Source organism: Ctenopharyngodon idella, chromosome 11 (genome assembly GCF_019924925.1).
Source record: "Ctenopharyngodon idella isolate HZGC_01 chromosome 11, HZGC01, whole genome shotgun sequence".
Classification (NCBI taxonomy): Eukaryota; Metazoa; Chordata; class Actinopteri; order Cypriniformes; family Xenocyprididae; genus Ctenopharyngodon; species Ctenopharyngodon idella.
The window spans coordinates 23,967,623-23,985,924 of record NC_067230.1 but is presented as its reverse complement, the minus strand read 5'-3'; the positions used below and the strand labels follow the sequence as shown (position 1 = coordinate 23,985,924).

Genomic DNA, 18,302 nt, shown 5'->3' with positions numbered 1-18,302 from the left:
TAAAACTGCAGTGAATTAAAGACGGTCTCAAAAACGCGGTTTAAAATTGCCCATTCTTTATGTCACGCACATAATTTGCAAGCAATCCCATCAATGTGCGGGGCAGGCTTTAGCATATCATTACTATGCTGTGAAGCAAGGGGGTCTCAAGAGAAGCCAGGTTATCCCTGTATATTTTTCTGTTGACATGACAAATCAGGTACATTTAGTAATATAGGGGGTGAATTATGTACATGATGTATATTACGATGTTATGATGAACTATGCCTTTCTCCACTGACGTTCTACATTGTTCAAAGGATATTTTTCAAAGGAGTTGTTCTAAGGATACTGATTTTTAGAAGACAGCTGTCTGACTCTGAGATTGTGAATGTGAACATGGTTTGTGTAACATTAGCAACACATTATTAGCTGTTTGATAACGTAGTCAAGCCAAAGGCTAATCATTGCAAATACCGTATAATTTGTATAAAAGACCTGTATAATTCGCTCTTCCTCTTCCTCTTCTGAATCAGTTTCTGGTTCAAACATATATGGCTGAATTAAACCAGTATTTCCAGTAATTAGAATTAAACCAGTAGTTGAGCGAGTGGATCAGGTAGCCCAAGCTTGTGTGATTGAATGCCTTTTTAACACGGCTGTATTTAGTCAAGTTTAAAACAAATCTGATAATGAAACAAACAAACAACACTCCTCATAAGGGTAAAGGTCAGTTGGACTCGGTACGAGTCAAAGCTTGAAAGTACCCGTGTGTTTAGTGTGAAAACTCAGCTGCTGTAGGATACTGTGGCCACACGCCAGCGAGATACCAAGCGCAACGGCTTCCCGAACATGTTATTAGCTGTTTTCTGAAATGTGCACTTGCACAGTTTGTTGTTGTTAGTTAGTGGTTTGGGGCCTGTTTTACCCCGTTACCAAGCAACCTCTGATCTCATGCAGCTTTGATTGACAGCACATTTCCCCTCAGCTGGGTTACTATGGTGGAGAAAGCGGGTTTGCCATATGTCAAACCAAAGAGAAAAGATAAAAGACAGAGATAGCTAGAGATGGGAGACAGAGAGCATGTAAAGACAGCACCACATATCGATGGACTACTTCCTACTATTAATTTCTCTGGGTCTGATTTTCTGGGCTATCACTTTCCAATGATGCATACCAGGATGTGGCACAACCACAAAACATATGGCCACAGTATGTGTATGGATCTTTTACTCAACATGAAATGCCATTCAAAGTCCATTTGACTATGTAACATATTTCAGAGCAAAACAGGATATGTAAAGGGAAAAAAAAAAAAATTCAGGAACAATGGGAATACTTTACAATAAGGTTCTATGCTTTTATTACATGTAAGTTAACTTTAATCTCATACTGTTCAAAAGTTTGGGGTCAGTAAGTTTTAAATTAATACTTTTATTCAGCAAGGACAAGTTAAATTGATCAAAAGTGACAAAGTCAAAGACATTCAAAAGATGTCTATTTCAAATAAATGCTATTGTTTTGAACTTTCTATTCAAAGAATCCTTAAAAAAGTATCACAGTTTCGATAAAATTTTAAGCAGCACAACCGTTTTCAACATTTATAATAATCACAAAATGTTTCTTGGTCACTAAATCCGCATATTAGCATGATTTCTGAAGGACCATGTGACACTGAAGACTGGACTAATGGAGTAAATTGTAATAAATTTCATAAATGTAATTAAATATTACTGTTTTACAAACTTTTGAATGGTAGTGTATACTAATAGATTTTTAATATATAAATAGGGTCAATCATTGCATGTCTAGCCGCTCTACATGCCTCCTGGTTCACACAGAATTTTGATCCTCGATGACAGTCAACGAATGCACCTTTTACTTGACCTGGTCTTGACAAGAGTATCACACTGGGACACTTTCTATATCTCTCTGAGGTGTGTTTGTATGTGTTTTCATTTATTGCAAGTTATTAACTGTGTTGATAGGAGCCCAAAGGCCTTCTGGATCTGCAGCAGACAGGATAAAACTCATTCACCCTGAGGAGAAACACAGCTGAGGTGCTTGCGTGTTTATGTCTGTTTATATAGTGTGAACTGTATACAACGCATACATGTTTAAATGTGAGTGGGAAAACCGTGTGGGAAGGTGAATCTCTTTTTCTCTCTCGTACACAGATAATGAGAATGAGAAATGTGCGAATAGCTGCTTTTATTAAAAAGGAAAAGTTTATAGCTGCCTGTGGCCTCATAAAGCCCCAGTGATGGAGCGCAGGAGGGAGAGGCCATGAATTATTCTCATTCCTTCTCTCTCTCGCTCGCTCTAATGGGCCTTTGTTTCTTTATCTTTGCTGTCAAGTTTATTAGGAAGCACTGTTTAAATTTAGTTTGGAATCGTACCATTCTGTATCAGGTAACACGTTTAAGCCTTAGTAGGGTAAGAAATCTCCCTTGCTCCACATAGACGAATAAACAAAGGAGATCAGCTATAACTTTCAGGTGAAATTTCTGCACCACCAGCAGTACCAATAAGAAATTTCCACAAAAGGTTTCTGCATGCTGTTTCAGCCCTGTCTTTCTAGGTTTGGACGAACATGTAGACCCGCCCCCAAACAACAAGCCTGTCCCTTTTTTCAATACTATTCCATGCCATTTTGTAGCATATGTAGTGTATGAAATGTAATAAGATGAAGTACATGGTCAAATGAAAAACTAATTCCAGATTACTGGACTCACTAGTTGCAGATTTTCATATATAGCGGAGAAGGAAGGGCTAAACAAGTGTTGTTATAGTTATCTAAAACTACAACTAAGGCCCTGGTCCAAATAGAACCCTAAGCCCTCACGATCCCTCACGAGTCCACACTTTCATGATGTAATACCGCTTTGACACTCGGGTAGAAGTCTACTGCGGAGCTTGCGGGCTTGGCAAAAGTGTGCATTGAGGGCGCAAATCGGCCGCATCCTTCTGAAACCTAAAATGACAAATGGGACACCCTTAACAGACATGTACATGCAGCAGCCATTGTAAGTCTACAAGACCGCAAGTGCACATAAAGTGTGCCATTTGGGACAGGGCCTAAAACTATTAAAAACTGTTTCTGTTAATTGAAATAAAGCTGAATTAAAATTAATAATAAATATTAGGTTAAAAAAAAATACATTTAAAAAAAACTATAATGAAACTTAGAAATGCTGCATTGGCAACTAACTGAAAATAAAATAATAATAATTAAGTTGTATATAAATAAGTACTAAAATAAAAATAAGAGGCTAAATAAAAATATTGGCTGAAAAACACTAATAAAAACGGCAAAAGCACAAAACTTAAAATAAAATTAAAAACATAAAATGAAAATATAAAAATAAAAGCTAATTCAAAACAATAAATATTACAATATTATATGAATAATACTAAAATTACACTGGGCTAAACATGCTAAAGCTAACATCCTTCAACTGGAACATGGTGACTGCTTCAGTGTAGTAAAAAACATTAAACCGTATTACATTTGAGATGACATAACTCTTCAAAAATTCATACACTAGATAGCAGAGTGCATAATGCTCTGTATATTATACATCATTTGGGATGCAGCTAACGTTTTGAGAACGTTTCAGGAAGTCAACCTACGAATGGTTTACTTACTGATGTCTCTTTTATAAGAAAGTGTTTTATCATCAAAAAATTACAGTTCACCTTTAAAGGAATTCCAGGTTTATCTACTGTATATCCCATTAGCATACTGTCGACAACCTCAGGCAATAATTTCGACACGTCCCTCTGTGTTTATAAACACACAAGACACACGTTTACAGTAAGCACACATTTATTGTCTGAGGTAATCGTCAGAATGCCACAAATGCGGCACGCAGACATCAGGTCGCAATAAACCCAGAATATTCCTTCAGCATTCCTCCCTTCCCCCTCATTGAGGAGGAGAGAGATGGGCAACAGCTGCTCCTGAGGTAGAGGTGCGAATTCCTAATGACAGACCGCCCCTTTGCCCCCACAGTCCGGGTCACATCAACAGATCTGAAACACTTGTGTCGTTTGTACTGACGCAGGCCCATCCGTCGTTTATGGCTCTATCGCCTCACCCTGTTTACGCTGCCCAACTAGGCCAGACACTTGGTTTCCTTCCTGTTGTTCCTCCTAAAACAAAGACATAAAAAACCCTGTCTTGACTCCTTGCTGAGCCTGTGTGCAGCTGTTGGGTGCTGCTTTCCACTTGGCTCACTCCTGCTGTGGGACGAGCACTCCAAGAGACACGGAGGGGGATGGAAACAGCTGTTTCTCATTCCCAATCACACGTCAGTCAGACTCAAACACATTCCCTCTTTATTCCGTTGAGCTGCTGGTGAAGAAATGACGTGTTTGAGAAAAATAGAAAGACTGAATAAAGAAGTCCTGCTATTTTTACTTCGGTAAGCAACTTAAGTGCAATCTGTGCACTACCAAATGGAAATGGAAAAATAACTGGAGTTTTAGTAGAAATGACATGTAAGAGAAATTCACCCAAAATTAAAATTCTATCAATATTTATTCACTTTCTTGTCATTCTAAACTGGTTTTACTCTTTCTTCCTTGAAATACAAGGTGAATTTTCAAAAATGAATGAAAGTGAATGAGAACTGGGGCTCAAAAATGAGCAAAAAAAGCATCATAAAAATATTAAAAGTGGTCCATTTTGAAGTAATACGATAAATAAATTGAAAAATTTCTTCTCCACACACAATGCTATAGTTTGGCATACAGTGCACTAATAATATGGACCACTTTTATGGTGCTTTTATGTCATTTTGGAGCTTGATGACAGACCAAGAACACACAAAAAAAGAACTTTTAAGGAAGAATGACATCTTCCAAGTAAATAAATTTAAATGTAAATGCAATCGGGTCCATACAACATTGGACCCATTTGCCTTTCATTGACCAAACAACACTGAGACATTCTTCAAAATATCTTCAATGTTCCACAGAAAAATGAAAGTCATAAAGGTTTGAGACGACAAGAGAGTGAGTAAATGACAGAATTGACTGAACATGTTTGGGTGGACTATACCTTTAAAAGCATTAAAAATTGAGCGAGGGAGATGAAAACAGAAGAGATGAAGAGAGAATGAAAAAGAGAGACAGACAGAGGAACGGCCTGTTGGGTGTTGTGAAGTATTCCCTAGGCTCTGTTCTTCATGTTACAAAGCACACTGACTCTCTGAAATAAAACTGTCCTGTCTTGGCTGCCCAGCTGTGCTTGCCTGTCCCATTTTCTCTCGCTCCATCCGTTCCTCACTTCTAGTGCTCCTTGGCATTCAGGGAATAAAGACAGCGTGAATAAGGTCTTTCCTTCCATAGGGAAACAAAACCTCCAGGCCCAGTGAGTGACGTCTCTGAAGACAGCTGACCCCTGACTGCTGAAATCCACTCGGACTGGGATCCGCTAACGATCTCATGAGCCCCGGTACAGATGAAAGTAGTAGGAGTAGTAGAGGAGGAGAGGCAGGAATTGAATCTTACTGAGCGCCTCCATTTATTTTGCCAGCCAATTTGTTCACTAATATCAGATCAGATGTTGTTGCATACACGTAAACAACAAAAACATACAAGATCGGGTTTTTCCAATTTCAATCTGATTTCTGGTTATCTGATCTATAAATGCAGCGTTGGTAAGCATAACAAAAACATTTAAAAAAATCTTACTAATCACTAAACTTTTGAATAGTAGAGTGAATCCATTTCTTCTCCTAATACTCAATTTTGGCATCATTGTTTTGCAATATAAAGGGCTGTCTGAAAGTTCTTATCTGAAAGCATCACATGCATCTTAGATAAAGAGTGAACTACTTGAATAATTGGAAGTGAAAGCAATTGTTTTCAATATTAAAATATTTCATGTTCAGTACAAGTTTTGGTTATACTGGCATATTGGCTGATACATTGTGTTCTGATTGGTTCTACAGGAGAGTAATAATACACAGGCACTGTACATGGTTTCAGTACAAATTCTTGCTTTTAAAAACGGTTAGATGAAGCGCAACTGATGAAATGTAACAGGACAGATCACAGGGGTCTTGAGACATGTTTTTAAAAGCTGAACAATTTTTAACTTGCCACATCATCTTAAAAATGCAACAGACATGGTGAGAAGCAATTATATAGCAGTAGTACGTGCATTTTGAGCGCAATTTTAAATATGATTGCTATCTGATATCCTGTCATGTAACCCATCTAAAACCTATATTTGATTCTCATCGTATTTCAAAATGTATTATTATTGAAGACAAGGTCTTGTCTGAAATCATCACTTGCACAGGAATTCCTACAGGAAATCACAGTAAATCATACAGGAAGTATGAGCAATGAATATTTTACTATTTATTTTAGAAAAGCCCCTCACATTTGCATGTCAAATTACCCACTGCAGTAAGCCACATAGTCACGCAGGCGGTTTTATTTAGTTATGAACCACATGGGAAGCCAAATGCTCCAGAAGCAAGATGCAACTTCGATACTTAAAGGGTTATTACACCCAAAAATGAAAATTCTGTCAATAATTAATCACCCTTATGTTGTTCCAAACCTGTAAGACCTTCGTTCATCTTCGGAACACAAATTAAGATATTTTTTTATAAAATCCGATGGCTCAGTGAGGCCTGCATTGAAAGCAAGTTAATATACACTTTCAAACGCCCAGAACTGTATTAGAAACGTATTTAAAACAGTTCATGTGACTACAGTGGTTCAACCTTAATGTTATGAAGTGACAAGAATACTTTTTGTGCACCAAAACAAAATAACAACCTTATTCAACAATATCTAGTAATGGCCGATTTCAAAACACTGCTTCATGAAGCTTCGAAGATTTACGAATCTTTTGTTTCGAATCAGTGGTTCGGAGTGTGTATCAAACTGCCAAAGTCACGTCAACCATTGAAATTTCGAAACAATTATGACGTAACGAAGCCTCGTTTACTGAAATCGTGTGATTTTGGTGCTCTGAACCACTGATTTGAAACAAAAGATTCGTAAAGTTTCGAAGCTTCATGAAATCACTGGATATTGTTAAATAAAGTTGTTATTTTGTTTTTTTGCCGCACAAAAATTATTCTCATCGCTTCATAACATTAAAGTTGAACCACTGTAGTTACATGAACTTTTTTAAATATAACTTAGTACCTTTCTGGTTGTTTGAAAGTGTAAATTAACTTGCTTTCAATGGAGGCCTCACTGAGCCATCGGATTTTATCAAAAATATCTTAATTTGTGCTCTGAAGATGAACGAAGGTCTTACAGGTGTGGAACGGCATGAGAGTGAGTAATTAAAGGGTTATTTCACCCAAAAAATGAAATTTCTGTCATTAATTATGTTGTTCCAAAACCGTAAGACTTTCGTTCATATTCAGAACACAAATAAAGATCTTTTTGATGAAATCTGAGAGCTTTCTGTCCCTCCACTGACAGAAAATTTGGACTAAACCACTCAATTCATATGGATTCATTTTATGATCTCTTTATGAACTTTTTGAAGCGTCAAAGTGTCAGTTGCATAGCTGTCTATGGAGGGACAGAAAGCTCTGAGATTTCTTCAAAAATATCTTCATTTGTGTTCCGAAGATGAACAAAAGTCTTTCAGGTTTGGAAAGACTTGAGGGTGAGTAATTAAACAAGTTTAAAGCAAAATTAAATTATACTGGCTGGGAATCACTGATAAAGAAATGGCTGGTGCTAAAATGAGATGTATGAAGTCAGACTGGGAAGAATGCTAAGACTGTGTGTGTGTGCGTGTGTGTGCGTGCGTGTGCGTATGTGTGTGTGTGCATGTGTGTGTGTGCATGCACACCTATAGGCTCCAGTGAGCTGAAGCAGCACTCTGCTAGCTGAGTCAGGAAAAGGCATTAAACTCAAGTAAACACACATTCACACCAAAACACACAACACAGCAGGGCCCTGAAGCGAAACGTCTAACCGTATTATTAATCGAACAATAACCACATCCTCCTTCCAAGCACAAGAAACAATACAAGCTTCTCTGAAATATCCTTAAAAAACCTCATTAACTACATAAAACAGGCCGAACTGGCTGAACTGCAGCACCTGATTGGCTGCAAGCTCAGCAGCTCATTAGAGCCTGAAAGCTGCACATAGTTGTATCGAACTCTTCTCCCCTCAATCTCCATCTCACAACATGATCTGCTACAATAAACCAATTAACCTTGAACCGAGCAGGTCACTTACCAGCTAATCAGTCCCAAAGATAGGACACACACAGGCAAATACACACTCATCTGTACACATGAGCCACGTCTGGCTCGTAAAAATCTCATCAAGGCCGTGACGAAAGATTTTATAGCAATAATTACGTTATTGAAACACAGTCAATTGAACTAATAGAAGTCAATAAGACTGTGAAGAATGTCGAACACGCAAAAGGTCAAAGACAACAGCTGCCCTTTCATGCCAATGTGAGATTGGTCCTGCGATATGACATAAAACAAAGACATCTGGAAGGGAAGCCGATCCAAGATCAGCATTAAAAAAACAAAAAAAACAAAAAAAAAAAACAACATGTACCGAAGGACATTCTAAAAGTACAGGCCATGTGTTCATGTTTTAAGATCAGAGTCCATCCTAGATTTTCGATGTTTATTGTTGTCAGTAGCAGAGAAAAGGCCACAAATTCCATGAATTTAATCCTGCAATTCCAAGGCATTACCTTCTAAAATGAGAAAATAAAACCTAACAACAGTAAATCTCTCGATAATGTATGTGGATTTCTTCTAGAGATTATAAAAATTGTATCTCTAGTTTTTAGGCAGACAAAGCATGGCAAATCAACACTTTATTGTACATCTGTCACCGTTTACACCGCTCAGCCAGAATGATCCGCAAACTGAAACTACTAATCTAGTGCATTATGACACCATTTAGGTGTCCAAAAATGGATCCGGTGAGGTCTTTGATCACCCGCAACCCTTTCCGACAAACACGGAGCTGTTATGTTTATTTTAACATGAGGAGAGCTGATGGAAGAGTCTGGAGGCTGCACCTGCGTCTCAAGGCAACACGTGTTCTCTCCTCATCTTTTTTAATTGCCGACAGCCATTTCCTGCCACCATAATCACACCCATAATTTCCTGCACAAATGTCTCTAATTTTCCAGGTCATAGGGGCTTCCAGAAAACGATAAAGCCTAACATCTTATTTCAGTGGTAAAGGTTGGAGAAGGATGGGTGAGATTTAAAAAAAAAAAAAAAAAAAAAAAAAAAAAAAAAAAGAAAAGAGGAAGAAAGAAAACCAGTGGAAAAGAAAGGGTCCACAGTGTCACCAGTCGAAATTCCCCTAGACTTCCTATTGAGACATCATTTTCGCTACAGTGGGAAGAAGGAATGCTGGGAGAGACACTAATCCGCTCCTCTTATCTGGCCTTCGGCTCTAGAGGACAACAGGTCAACCATCTCACCCCCACCAAAAAAAAAATGCATGGAAACAACACTTTGTCTGGTGTCTGGCCTATGGCTCTGGGGGTCTTACCCAACAGCAAGCACAGGTCATCAGATTGTGAACCATCAAGCCAAAGTTAATCCCTTTGTTTCTCTATGTTCATCTCTAAATGGTGCAACAGATTAATTCACACAATCGGACGAATAATCTGCCATTGCCTTATGCTGAATGGGTCAATGGTGAGCATAATGGAGCATGTACAATAAATCAATAGGTCACGAGAGGCATGCAAGATGCGATGTGCTTAAAACAACCCTTAACCTTGGTAATCCACAGTCTGAAATGGCTTATTTCTTTTACAAAACAGTGGCAATAGCAGCTTGATTAAAGAACCCAATATTAAAATAATTAAAACAATTATATTTAAAAGACCCCTATAGAATTAAAACAAGGACTTACTATTTTATAATATATTAAAATACTACTACTACTACTACTATTTTGACCAAAAATAAATAAAAAAAAATTTAAATGTAATAATAATAATCAGAAAAAAAGGCTTAAAATAGCCTGTGGGTTGCTGGTCCTAACTTGCTGGTTTTAGACCGATTTGGGGCACTCATCAAGTGGGATGCCAGCTAGATTAGTGTTGTCAAAAGTACCGACTTCGATACCAAGTCGATACTGAAATTTTAAAAATGTGACGCTTCAAGCGCTGTTGAGCAGATTCGTAAACACCTCTGATTGGCCATTGTGTTCACGCGCTCAACATATGCGTCTGTGATTGGCTACAATGATCAGAGCACAGGAACGTTTGAAAGCACAAGGAAGTGTTTGAAAGCGGGAGAGTTGAAAGCAGGCGTCTTATCAGCTGACCTGACCGCTGATAGACGGCTGCTTTCAAACGCTCCCGTGTGTATCTGTGTAAGCGCTCGATGAAAAGCGTCATTGATGTCTATTGTTTTTGAAGCATTGATCAATGTAGCCAATCACAGACATATATGTTGAGCGCGTGAACACAACGCCCAATCAGAGGTGTTTTTGAATCTGTCAACAGTGCTTAAAGCATCACATTTTTTAAATTTCAGTATCGACTTGGTATCGAAGTCAGTACTTTTGACAACACTAAGCTAGATGAACTGAAAATCAGCTTGGCCAGACTGAGAGACCGGTTTGGCAATCTTTAACAAGTTAAGGCCACCATCTTAAGCTGTTTGTTGCTGAATGTTTTAAAAACAATGACTAAAACACAGCTCATCCAATCAAACTGTCAAAACATTAATATAGTTAAAGTACTAATAATATATTGATAAAATTGCTTTAAATGTAATATTAAGGAGGTCTCTTCTGAGACCTTCAAATGTTAAACCTTTGTGCCACCCACACAAACAAGAAGGGCTTAAAGGTGACTTTGCTGACATTAAACTTGTTGACTAAAGCATATGCAACAGTCCACATTCCAAACCAATGTGGAACTGTCTGTTGATGGGATGAGATCAATAAGACAGAACAATAAGAAACCCTGGGGGCAGGGGCACCTTGACCTCAAGAATAAACCTGCCCATCTGTCCCTGCTGAAGCAGTCGGTAAAAGGTCAAAGGACATATTGGACCAATCTCACCTTCACTAAAGGAGGGGTTGCTTCAATTCTTACTTTAAAGGTGAACTGTGTACTTTATGAACCATTAGTGGCACCAAAGAAAACTGAAAAAATATTTCCAAACAGCTTTCTACAAGTAGTCCCACCCTTAACTCATGCCATTGGTTTTCAGGCCGTTTAAGTCAACAAAAATCTGCCCCACATTAAAAAGTATTTATAAAAGTATTTACACATAGTAAAAAACAGACTTTTCCTGAAGTCTGAAAAACATGGACAAATGTGAACAGATTGGAGTGAGTTGAGTTATTACCTTCTTAGACTAAATGGTTATGATTTATTAAAGGGCCGTGAGGGTTTGCTGTGAATGCAGAATACCAGCACCACCATCTCCGCCGCAACAAACAACAGCTGTTTCTGCTACAAATAGCATTGCTGATTATGACCAACATATGTAAATTACATCTAGCAATGTCCTACTAAATCTCTATGGTATATATTTAGTAGTCAGATGAGAGACATAGCAGGGGCAGACTGTGGCCATAGCGTAGGACTTCCTGAAACAGTAACAGTAAACTAAAGACTGGATATCAGTCGTAACAATGCAGCCACAGACACAAAAATATGTGTATTTAAGTGCAATTAGAACAAAATGAACTCAAACATGAGGAGTCCCGAGGATTACATGCATTTAATCGTCCTTGTACACGCTTGACTAACAAACAACCCCACTGTCATGGGAATTACACATTCAGCCCTGGCAAGGAGGAAATGTAGGACAAAAATAATAAGCTTTCCACTCGACTTACATTGCAGAGGTGGCGCTGTCTAGCGTACAATGCACTTAATCACTGCGCAAATATACTGGAAGAAGCTAATGGCTAATGAGCAAAAACAATGATGCAAAATAAAGGAGACGGTTGCGTCATCCTTCGCCTCACAAATGCATCTAATAATGTCTGTCAAAAAGACAACTACAATATTGAGCAGAATCCAAATGAACGCAATCGCAAGGAGCAGTCAAGACAAGCTAGTGACGTGGTAATTCACGGCTGTTGAAGGGTAAACATTGCAAAACAAAGACTTCACAGATACTGAGCAGTCTTTATCATTTTTTTCGCTTTGGGACACACCTCCATGACAACCGACACAGGTACAACACAGCCACTGTTCTCTCAACACTTGGCAGGAGCTGTTAACCTTATGCAAGGCCTTATTGTGCACATAATTCTTTTTTTTTTTAGCTCCCCGTCAGTCATCTGATTAGTCATACCATGTTTCTCCAGGTGGAAGCGAAGAAAGCAGAGAACCAATTATAGACTTGTTAAGAGGTGACATTCCTCAAATTTTCACCCTGAAGGCTTGTGTGGCAATTCCCTTTACTTTATGAAATTAAAAATATCTAACTGTGAAAGTGTTTTGCTCATTCTGCTTGTGTTAATGAAAGACTCAAGGCTTGATCTTTCCACCCATCCAACAGACAGAGAGATGGGGAAATTGTTGTCTTTGAACACTTCACGTAGATTTGCCTGTCCCCATTTGAAGTCCCTCTTTGTGGTAGAAACCTCCAAAGAGTCCACTTAGCAAGCGCGAGAGAGTCATATTAGTCCCGCTGAGAACAGAGATCTGGTTCAAAGACAGAGAGAGAGAAGCCAAAAGGACAGCCCTGTGTGCATCAGCTAGCCTTCTAAAATCTCTTCCCTCTCACAATGAGTGTAGATGCTTGAATGAGATTTGGTTCAGCCAAAGTAGAACTGCGGAAATCTATCTGCTGATATTTCAATCCGTGTCTCCAACTCGAAAACAAAGCACCGCACAGAAACAAATGACGCAAAACCCAATGCAGACTCCAGTGCTCTAGTTTTTCATAGCATTTGCCATTTTAAATATTGAGCAGCTTGTCATCAGAGGTTACGCTCATGGAGCAGGTGGAAAGGAAGAGGGAAGATCCCAAAGGATGGCAGAAACATACAAGCTTGAGTGAAAGGGTTTGAAATTAAACTATTGTAAATCAGGAAAAGGCATTTGGTGGGGTTGAGACCCAACTGGATGAATGGAAGTGAGTGTTACAGTGTCAGGTGTAGAGGCAGATGGCTCTGTGCATCTGATAGGGTTTGCCAGCAGCCTCGCTCGCTTTCCCATGGGCCTTTGCATTAGGCAGAAAAGAGGGAACGATCCAAGATGGATGGGTTATTATGAGGCTGGGGCTGCAAGTTATTAAATATGATATAACGATATTAAATATATAAAGCAACCCATAAAATATAAAGAAACACTTGTCTTGCATAAATATAAATCACTTACCCTCATGTCATAACAAACCTGTTTGGCTTTCTTTTTTTTTATGAAACACAAAAGAAGTTGAAGAATTCTTTGGTCTGACAGTCAAAAGGGTCCAAAACAACATGTGTTGTTCTGTGTTCCACAGAATAAAGAAAATCATAGAGGTTTGTAATGACATGAGGTTGAGTACATTTTTTTGGGTGAACTATCCCTTTAAGTTGGAGAGACTGTTAGATTAGGCAGGTAGAACACTTTATATGGATGTAAAATGAAGCAGAAGAAATTTGGTAATACAATTACGGAACCATTAAGGACCATTAGGGTTTCCAGTACAAGCCTTGGCCTTCCTTCAAATTGCCAGCACTCGTATAGCAGGCAGTTCCCTCTGTCTCCATGTCAATGATTTTAAAGTTCTGTTAAAGTCACATGACTGCAATACAACACCTATAGCCTGACCTTTAAGTTCCAAGATTACACATCTATGCTTCATTGCAAACCCTGAAACGAAATAACAGAAACAATACATGATCATGAGCTTGTTTTTCTAGTCTACTAGCCACACAATGTTTTGAATTTCAGAAATCCAGGGTGCTAAGGCCAGGTGATTCTGCCAGGAATGTCAGGAAAGTCACTCAAGCAGAAGTGAGAAGGGAAGTCTGAGTTGGCGTCAGCTCTTTAGGGTTGTCTAGCGCAATAAGGATGAAATGGTTTACTCGATATCGACCTGAAAACCGAATCCCCAAACCTCCAGGCTGCGGAAGCGTCATAGGAAGACACTCCATTGTGTCAACACCTTCAAAAAGAGCCATGAAAGAGAATGGGAGGAGGAAGAAAATAGCTGTGAACTCAATAGCTGACTAAAAGGAAACCTTTTCTTGCAACAAAAGCTTCCAATGGGACAAGAAAATTAAAACTACATACATCTGAAAGAACAGACAAAAAAAAAATTCAGGAAAACACTAACAAATGTTGCTCTAAATGTCCTCACGATATGGTAGCCTTGGTAGAAAGCACATTTGGAAAGTTTTAAAATTGACATTAGCTGCTGGCAACCGCTGCTGAACGTACAGCCGACTACATTAAAGCAATTATATCGTTCATCTTAACAAGAGGATTGCAGGTCATGCAGGGTACTGGAAGAGTGCCAAGGAAGGTGGATGGAAGGTGGGAGTCGGTGGTCCCATTCAAGACATCACTCTCTTGCTCACAAAGGTGCATGAGCATACACACATTAAAAATGGAGTATCCGAGGTCACTCTCGGGCAAACTGAAGTACCGTTGATGGAGTGGTGCAGCGATCCTTTCCTGTGCCCATGCAGGGAAGCTGAGAAAGGTCTGGCTATTGATTCCTCGGGCAACAGATGGCCATAGCTAATCCCTGTCTGTGTCCATGCATTCTCCCGATGCTATCCATCGGTAAAAAAAAAAAAAAAAATTTCACTCAGTACATTACTACCAGCAAATTAACAATGTATCCTTTCTAATCATCTTCTGAGACACCACTTCAAGAGAACAGATTTCACTGCCAGCAGACATTTCAAATGTTCTCCAGCTGATGTACCCAATCATTTTTCCCCTTCTGAGAACATAATCTTACAACAAATCAATGAACATACAGGGTCTTGCATGGATGTGAGTGACTATTTTAGGAATTTACAGACAGGCAAACAGATTAGGAACTAGAGCATCCGATCTGACTCTCGAGATAATGAAATACTTCCTTTCCGAGAGAAGCAAAAGACAAACTCTTCCAGAAAGAGGTCACACTTAGGGCAGTGGCTGTTTAGTCTTCGAATTAAGCCATTTGGATCTTGTTCCCTGAGGTGTTCTCAACTCCTGACCTTGATTTGGTAAACTTGAAACACATCCGAACTTATTTCCTTTCCATTATCTGTGAATTATGCAAACTATGCACATAATCTGCCCCACCGTGCAGGATCTGGGCACTCAAATATGCTCTGATTGTTTACCATCCCTAGGGAACCAAAGATGCACAGAGGAAGCAACTAATACTGAGGAGTCTTCCCATGAAGCCAGACATACAAACATACACAAACACCCACACCGGACTCAGACAGTCGCCTATGAACAATGAAAAAGGGGAGGAGTCTTCTGATTAGCTTGCTAGGGTCAATGGGGCCTCACAAGAATTAGATAACTCAATCAACAGTCAATTGAGAGCTAGCCAAACTCAGCTGCATCTAATATAATTTCCCGAAATCGCATTGCACTAAACCATTTGAAAAACATCTGCTGATCCTCTCTAAGATCTTGAGGTTGGTCAAAGGCCCGAGGGACGAGACCAGAGAGTTAAAGAAAAGACTGGAGACTTAATTAGCCTGACCGCACTATGTCGAGAAAGCCGAAAAGTCCCACAGGGTTCACATGAAGAGTCCCTCAGTGCTGACAGGTGCCCACCATGACACAGAGAGAGGGGAAATTAATCCGCTAACACAAACAAATCGCCCTCAGGCCTGTTTTCTGTCAGGGGTAGCGACACAAAGACCATTGATTTGAACTCTCTGAGCGCACAGAAAGTGTTTTTGACGGGTTCCCTGCTGTCAGACATTCGGGGTGTTTGACTTCTAATCCACCCTGAGGGGGTTTCAAATAACCACACAAAGCAGCATGACTATTCATTCAGCGGTTTAAAGCAGTATATCACCATTTAAGTGAGAATATGAACATTTCACAGAAACAGCACAACATTCTTATAGCTGAAACCAACAGGACACAGATGTGTTTCTTGGTTGGCACCAAGCCCTGCTCTCAAGAGAAGTGTTTCTGACTAAATTTAGCTAGGCTGAGCATAATTACATTGGAGTTTTGATAATTAAATTAACAATAAAATATATGGCAGCTCATGAGATGAGCATTCACAGCCATCTGCACCTCATTTGACATGCAACAAGACATTTGGGCGGATATCTGTAGTCTCCATTTGATGAAGACATTTCATTTACATGCCACTCAGTTTCTAACAGATGAGAACAAAGTATTTGCCTGAATTTGAATAATGGATGCACCTAAAACAAAGACAGCGGAGCTACAAAGGGCTTCAGCCTGCAAAGCACACAAACCCCTCCAATTTGGGCATCAAAAACTCCAAACCCAGGAGAGAGAATAAAACTGCAGATTTACTGGGTAGACTGCCAAAATGTTCGAAGCAACAGCTGGCTGCCAAGGTTACTGCTGAAGGAACAACAAAAAAAACTATTTCTCTTTAAAGCGTTACAAATTAAGCGAGACTAATCCATTTCGGACCGTTGCAGGGCTTTCAACACCATTGAATAATGAGTACTTTCGGATGATCTCTCTTAGGCTGAAGACCAGTGACAGAATGAGCATTAACGCTATTAGATTGAAGATAATCATTGGTACAGACTGATTTCCAACTGACAAACACAAAACTCATTTGTTTCAAATTGAAAATGTATAGGATCAGTTGTAGACAGTTTGCAAAAATTATAAAAGATCTTTGAGACTGTGAGGCTTTGAAGGAGTAGGCTAGTTCTCACAAAAAGATCAAACATCATGTCAGTCCAAACCTGACTTACTTTCTTCTGTGGGACACAAAAGGAGATATTTTGAAGAATGTCTTTTCCATGTAATGACAATCAATGACAGCCTTATAAAGAGCACAAAATCACCATAAAATTAACATAAAAATAGTCTGCATGACTTTGTGCGCTATTTACCAAGCCGTTTGAAGCCCTACGATACCTTTGTGTAAGAAAAAAGCTAAATCATTATTCACTTAAGTTTGAGACATCTGCTCTAGCACTTCTTGGCGAGTCTGTGGGTGAAGTAGCCATACCCAATTTGTGAATGACCAATTTGTTCAAGTCTGTTTTTTTTTTGTTTTTTTTTAAATGAATTAATTTGCAGCTTGCAGAAATCCCATACAAACTAACATTTCCCATGTTGGAATTTTTTTGTTTTTAAACTTTTGAATCTAACAGCTCCTCAGTCTTATTAGGAAAGCAAAGTGATGGCTGGTTCACACTTTGAACCATAGACAGTCCGCTTACTGTTTCATGAAACTGATTTGACATACTGCTTTCTGCTATATAGTAGAGAAGTACGCATATTCAGACGCGGGGAATGATTCGTTCACGACTCAGACTAATCCGATTCTCGAGTTCAATTCATTGACTGAACAATGCCGTGGCAGCGTTTAACTGAAGTGAATGAAGACTGGATGGCGACTTAAATTTCGGCCTGTTCCTCAAACAAAGCTATTGTCGTCATAAGACTTGGAATATATAACGACTCTATAACACTTTTGTGTTTCAAGGAAGAAAGTCATAAGGGTGTGAAACGAAATTAATTGGTAAAGGAAGACGATTCATTTTGTGTGAACTAGCGATGTAACAAGTTTTAAAGTGAAAAGAAAACGACAAAGCGAATTAATGTTAAATATTTTCACACAAATCTCAGAATGTACAACAACTGGAGTGCAAACAAATGTGTTGTCAAGGTACTGTAGGATGTTTTGTTATTAATTCCCCCACTCCCAAACAGTGGATTGAATAATGCTACTAAACTGTCCGTTGTTATGTGCATTAGCAACGGCACATAAAACCCAAATGAACTGTCCTTATCTAAAACAAAACAATTTAATATTTCCCGCTGATTTCCTAAAAGCATCTATTGTTAAAACCAATAACACACGCGCTGTGGAGCCGGATGGATCTGTATGAACAAAACCCACTAAGCTCCGTGGAGTTCACCTTTAAGAAAAAGTTTCTTTCGGAACAAGTTCAAATACAAGATACAGATTCAATTGTTTGTACTCTTACCTCGCCAAGTACGAGACGACAATCCCATTGTATGTGAAAATAATACAACGCAACGATTCCTTGTGTCAATACACGCGTTATTTCCCAAAGAGACGCGCCTTCCACAATAGAAGCGCAACAACTCAACAGATCTCAGGACACAGCGAGCGGCTGACTGACAGCCCCACCGGCACAAAGCCCGCCCCTTCTACGCGCTGATT

The 18,302-nt window shown here is 39.1% G+C and overlaps 1 protein-coding gene across 2 annotated transcripts in view; it reads right to left on the bottom strand.

The window, feature by feature from the left end:
* sipa1l2 (signal-induced proliferation-associated 1 like 2) overlaps nucleotides 1-18,269 on the bottom strand; it is a 69,530-nt gene extending 51,261 nt beyond the window's left edge. For both annotated transcript variants that reach the window (XM_051912410.1, XM_051912411.1), the window contains exon 1: nucleotides 18,103-18,269. The gene's annotated coding sequence lies outside the window, so the exon portion shown is untranslated. The remainder of the gene's footprint in view (nucleotides 1-18,102) is intronic.
* Between the last annotated feature and the right edge of the window lie 33 nt (nucleotides 18,270-18,302).